Source organism: Esox lucius, chromosome 20 (genome assembly GCF_011004845.1).
Source record: "Esox lucius isolate fEsoLuc1 chromosome 20, fEsoLuc1.pri, whole genome shotgun sequence".
In the NCBI taxonomy this organism is placed as follows: domain Eukaryota; kingdom Metazoa; phylum Chordata; class Actinopteri; order Esociformes; family Esocidae; genus Esox; species Esox lucius.
Genome location: NC_047588.1, coordinates 4,540,014 through 4,546,491, shown reverse-complemented (window position 1 = coordinate 4,546,491; position 6,478 = coordinate 4,540,014).

Below are 6,478 nucleotides of genomic sequence, written 5' to 3'. Positions count from 1 at the left end.
CTTTTCTTTCCTTTCCAAAAAAGTCAAGAAGGAAGGTTTTGAGTGAGGTCTTAATTTTAACCCTTCTGTTCCTCACTCAAAACCTTCCATTTAAACTTTTTTGGAAAGGAATGGAAAAAGGTACAGTGGTCTCTTAATTTCTTCCGGGGCTGTATATTAAAGATCAAAATCTTTACTGTACGTTGTGTACTTTTTTTTAGAACAAATAGACATAACAACGCCAATTTTGGAACCAACATCACCAACCGACTGAGGGCTGGATTCAAACTCATACTGAAAAACAATTAAAATCACAGGCTGTTCCAATGGCTGTAACTCAATGTGACTCGTGTGTATGGCCCCCATGTGCATGTATACACTTACAGCAATGTCTGGGTATGATCCTGATGAGATGGTGGATGTCCCAGATCTGGATCAGGGCATCAGTGAGCTGGACAGTCTGTGGTGCTACTTTATGGTGTCAAATGCACCAATACATAACATTCCAGAGGTTCTCAATTGGATTCAGGTCTGGGGAATGTGAGGACCAGTTAATGGCATCAATGCCTTTGTCATCCAGGAACTGCCTACACACCCTGGCCATATGAGGCTGAGCATTGTCTTGCACCAGGAGGAACCCAGGGCCACTACACCAGTGTAAGGTCTGACGATGGGACTGAGGATTTCATCCTGGTACTTAACAGCAATCGGGGTACTGTTGGCTAGCACATGGAGGTCTGTGCGACCCTTCAAGCATACAGGTGCTGGACCAGCACCTGTATGCCTCCCCAGACCATCACTGACCCACCACCAAACCGGTCATGCTGTATGTTACATGCAGCATAATGTTTACCACTGTGTCTCCAGACTCACATCTGAGTCTGGAGACACTGAAGAGAATGAGGCGCCAATGGTGTACTTGTCAATTATGGTGAGTTCTGGTGAATGCCAATCAAACTGCACGCTGCTGGGCTGTGAGCACAGGTCGGGTCCTTGTGCCACCCTCATTGAGTCTGTTTCTGACCATTTGGTCAGAAACATGCACACCAGTAGTTCACTGGAGGTCCATTTGTAGGGCTGTGACAGTGCTCCTCTTGTTCCTCCTTGCACAAAGGAGCAGATACCAGTCTTGCTGTTGGGTTGATGCCCTTCTACGGCCCTGTCCAGATCTCCTTGTGAAACGGCCCGTCTCCTAGTATTTCCTCCATGCTCTTAAGACTACTGGGAGACACAGCAAAACTTAAACCTTATGGTATGGATGTGCTATCCTGGATGAGCTGCATGTACGTCATGTATCATTAGTGACAAGGACACTAGCAAAATGCGAAACTGGAGAAAAATCGGTCAGGAAGGATAAGGAGAGCAATTCTCTGTGGCCATCAAATATATCAAAGTTGCAGAGAGATGACGTGTGCAGACAGATCGTGTGCATATTTGTTCAAATAAGCATTACTAGTCGAAATTGCACGTTATATATTTGGAAAATAATGGTTATTGAATTAACTCAGGTTCGCCTCTTCTATTCCAAAACAGGAGGATGTTGGTTGAGTTTGTTCCGAGATATTATAGGAAGTCGGAGATGGGAATCAGTTGTTTAGTGTACAGAGAAAATAAGCATCTGCAGAGTTCGCTTGACCAAAGGCATTTACGTGTTTATGCTTTGTCAAGCTTTTGCTAAACTAGTCGCCAGTAAAGGCCGAGTTCAGTAATTGCACAGTTGTGTAATTGACTATTTTAATGATAATTTACATACTTATTTCAGAAACTATATCTAATGTACATTGTTTCCATGTTTCGTGCTGATGTTTAGGTTTTGAGCTAGCGCGTTTCATGTCCCATTATTACCCATAATGCCGCAACTCATAATATACGTTCGCATCGGGGTTAATGCCTGCTTGTGGTTTTTCCCATAGACATAATAAAGAGTAGACGCCGCATCGACCGCTACTGCCTACTGGCGCTGACGAGCCGTGGGACCGCCATCTTGGACCGGTCCGCCACTCCACTCAATGTAATCTGTTTTGGCAGGTGAAACGAGTTGTCAGAGCATTTAATTAATCATACCTCAGTGAATACCTTTTTTTTGCTGCAAATGTCATATATGTAGCTATGATACAGGACACATGGTTCGGCGTATTTTAATATTCATAGTTTTATATTCATCAAAACTGTGAACATAATCCCCAAAAAGGGAGAAAAACAGGAACATTTCCAGTTTGACTATCATTCTGATTGAAACACCTAATGTGTAAATAGTGGCAGTAAAGTCAGAAATATATATTTCTCTCTCTCTCATTTCACAGCCCCCATCCCAACATACACACATGGGTCCCAGTCTAAAATAGCAGGATGAAATGAAAAGTTTTTATTTAAACTGCACATTTACTTTGTTGAAACTCCCTTGAAAAGTCTGCAAACTTAATTAATGTAGAAATTTTCAAAACACAGTTACAAGTGCTTTTCAGAACCCAGAGGGAAAGAGATCAGGGCTAAGACAATCAAACACAAGGACATAATGTAAAGATAAACTTCATTATACACAAGCTCACAAACCCAGTGTAAGGCAAAGGAGACCAACATTTGGATTCCTGGAGACACACACCATGAAGCTAGAGTTCATGAAACACAAACAAACAGAGGTATTTACAGACCCACCAACACTTACAGCAGTATTCACATAAAATGTGACAGACCACTGTTTTCAGGCAGTTTTAAGCCACTGCTTTCAGTTTCAGTGTTAATTTTGTCAGAATGATGACAGATATGACATAAAGATACTATGTGTGATGAGTAAGGTTAAAGTACAGATATAAAGCTTAGAATTTGTTTTTGGATGCTGGAATTTAGGATTAAAGTCTTGAATTGTCGTGGAACCACACACATGCACACGCTCTAAAACCCCTGAAAGGGGACCGTTCTTCCTCGTGCTCCCTTTCTGCAGTTCAAGAGAGGTGAGTTTGGTAATGTGGTGCAGCCTTATTTTGAGAGACACAACCAATGACAACAAGTCAGAATGATGGTTGTCGATGCCAAACTGAGTCTCCTCAATGTGTTCCCCAAGCAGTAAAACATCCTACGTTCCAATCTCCTCCCGGACGATGTCTGTGACTGTCGACACCTTAGGAGCTGGCATTGGTGAAGCTTGGCGGATCACCCTCTCTGCAGCACTCAGCACCTTATTAAAATAATAATAATACATTATATTTATATAGTGCTTTACACAGGTGAGACACCACACCGAACCATCAGGCGGCGGAAGATGGCCTGGAAGTGCCAATGGATTGTTATTCCAGGCTCCTTATATGGAAAACAGGCACACAATACATACATTACTCACAAGACATAAAGATATTCATTAGGTATATTTTCAAAATTGTAATTAAAAGAACACCAACCCTACTTGACGCTCTGATTTAATTAAATAGGAGCTCCAAGTGATCTTGGCTGAACCTGTAGGTGAGCACATACCGCTGAACTAAATAATAAGCTTGTTTGAAAACCATTCTACTATCAGATGTTCTGTTGCCTTTATTTTAAGTGGGGTGGGTATGAGACATGAGAGGTAACTTACTTTTGTTAGGGTGAATTACATGTGAATAATACACAGTGTTGGGCAAGTTACTTGGAAATTGCAGTGAGCTAAGCTATTAGTTACTCTGTCATGAATAAAGCTTCACTACACAAAAGCTACCACCCAGTCAAATGTAGCAAGCTAAGTAACACAAACACAGCAGTAGGCTAGTTCATTACATAGGAAGCTACTTTAAGTTGTGCTAATTTCACATGACAAGAAAAGTAGCTTGTGTGGCCAAGCTACTTGGTAAATAAAGGAGTTACTACTACTGAAAAGTTACTTGATTCTGGAAATAGTGAAGCTACCACCAAAATACTAAATTACTAGCTAAGCTAGTACTGCCCAACAATGATAATACCGTCTTTTATTTATATAAATATATAATTAGCTGGCCAATGTTATACCAGTAATATTTGCTTTATTTCTACAATAGCATTATTGAGTCCGTTGTAATCTAAGTCAGTGTTATAGAATATGACTTATCAAGTCTCAGTTCGCTGGGTGAACACCGGCTGGTGCAGTAAACATAGCCTAGCTAGCTGGATACGATTTCAGTACAGTAATATCAAAGATCCTTGCTCCTTCTCAACTCTCTGGTAATATTCTAGTCACAAAATACAACCAATAATACGGTAATGTTAAATATTACTTGTGAAAAGTAATCCCCCGAGCCCTGCTTTCGATGGTCCGCCGATATGAGCAGGAGTATGCTCCTTGCTTCTGCTACGCAAATAGGAGTATGACCGGTCAAAGATGGCGGCCGTATTTCTCGCGCCCCAGCAGCCAATGCGGTGTCTACTCTTTATTATGTCTATAGTTTTTCCCATCTTCCACCAAGTATCTTGGTTAGGGTCGATGCCAACGGATTGTGATTGGAAAAGATGCTTGACCCATGTGACACCACCCACTTTTTCAACCAATCACCACACATTTCGCCTAATAACGGATCCTGTCATCATTCCCTTTTTCCATTTCTTAGCGTAATGCTGGCAATATTAGAGATTAGGTAGCAACAATAAGACATCCGGTTTTCGGGTTTAGCCTTCAAAATAAAGGCCCGCGATATTAATAATATTAAATTAATATATTTTGCCTCTGCTTAGTGTATATTGTAAAGATATAGATAATGAATAGAATATCTACATATTAAAACATGTAAACAAAATAAACCTGCTGTTTAAATAGTACTTCACAAGGGATGAATAATATTCTGAGGAGCACATTGAGAAATGAAGATGGAGTAAACTGCTGTTGTAAACATTTCATATTTTAAAAATGAGTTGATGAAGCCTTCACAGTGTAATTCTTGTTAATTTTCTGGTGCTCATTAGTTATACAGTACTAAAAATTAAGAGATAACTGCAACATTTTCTGTTTCTCTGGTTTTACTGTTCATAGGTATGTGTTTGAGTAAAATTAACATTGGTTTATTCAATAAACTACTTACAACATTAATCCCAAATTCCAAATAAGAATATTGTTAGAGTATTTATTTGTAGAAAACATCAACTGGTTATTTGTTTTCTTTGCATTATTTGAGGTCTGAAAACAAGGCATTTGTTTTGGTTATAACCAAAAAAAAAAGATGCCCTGTTTTTAGACCTCAAATAATGCAAAGAAAACAAATTAATATTCAATTTTCAACAACAAAATACTATTGTTGTACTTAGGTTAACGTTAGTATTGCTGTTGGGTGACTTTATGCCACTCCTGGCGCAAAAATTCAAGTATCTCGGCTTTGTTTGATGGCTTGTGACCATCCATCTTCCTCTTGATCAAATTCCAGAGGTTTTCAATAGGGCTCAAGTCTGGAGATTGGGCTGGCCATGACAGAGTGTTGATCTGGTTGTCCTCCATCCACGCCTTGATTGACCTGGCTGTGTGGCATGGAGAATTGCCCTGCTGAAAAATTTTTTTTTCAGAGTTGGGGAACATTGTCAGAGCAGAAAGAAGCGGGTGTTCTTCCACTTGACTTGATTAATGCGTCCTTCACAAAGACAAATCTGCCCATATCCAGAGTTGCTGAAAGCATCCCCAGATCATCACCAATCCTCCATCAAATTTCACAGTGGGTGCGAGACACTGTGGTTTGTAAGCCTCTCCAGGTCTCCATCTAAGTTGACAGTCATCTTGGTCAGCGGACAGTAGTTTTTGCCCTCTGCCAGTCTGTAGTTGTGTTGTCCACCATGCCTATTGTTCTTATGAACTGCCTTCTTTGAAACTTTCAGGATGGAAGCAATCTGATGCTCACTGTATTCCTCTGCCAGTAAAGCCAGAATTGAACCCTTCTTTTCCTCACTCAAAGCTTTTCTTTTCAATTCTTATGTCATGCTGATTAGTAATTTTTTTAATTCAAATTACCTTTGAGGTACTACTTGCACTGTTTTTGCCATCCTGCTGGTCCTTTTGCAAGAGGATAGTGATGACCACAGCAGTAGTTTTTATACTTTTCCTCATCAAATTACATTTGTTTCAGGAATTCACTTAATCAGTACCTCATTAAGTAATGAGGTGTGCCTGTGTTAGAATTTAACTGACACTGGAATGGAATGGCTGCCATACATACATACATTTAAGAAAAATTTGGAGTGGTGTCTTAATTTTTTCCAGAGCTCTGCACTAAAACCAGCAACACTATACTTTCCACCTCCTCCCCCATTGCAACAAATTATAATATACTGGACATGCGATACATTTTGCATCATAGAGCAAAAAATACCCTATACACTGCAGTGAATGTAATGTAGGAATTGTTCAGGCGAGTGTCTACTAACAGCATAAAATGAGTTTTGGATGTGCACTGTGTGCTACCTCTAGCAATTTTTTCCACACTCTGTTCAGACCCCAAGGCATAAGCCTATACTATACTGTACATGGGATGCATATTGGCTCATACAGAAAAAACTTCTATTTGCCGAAGTGAGT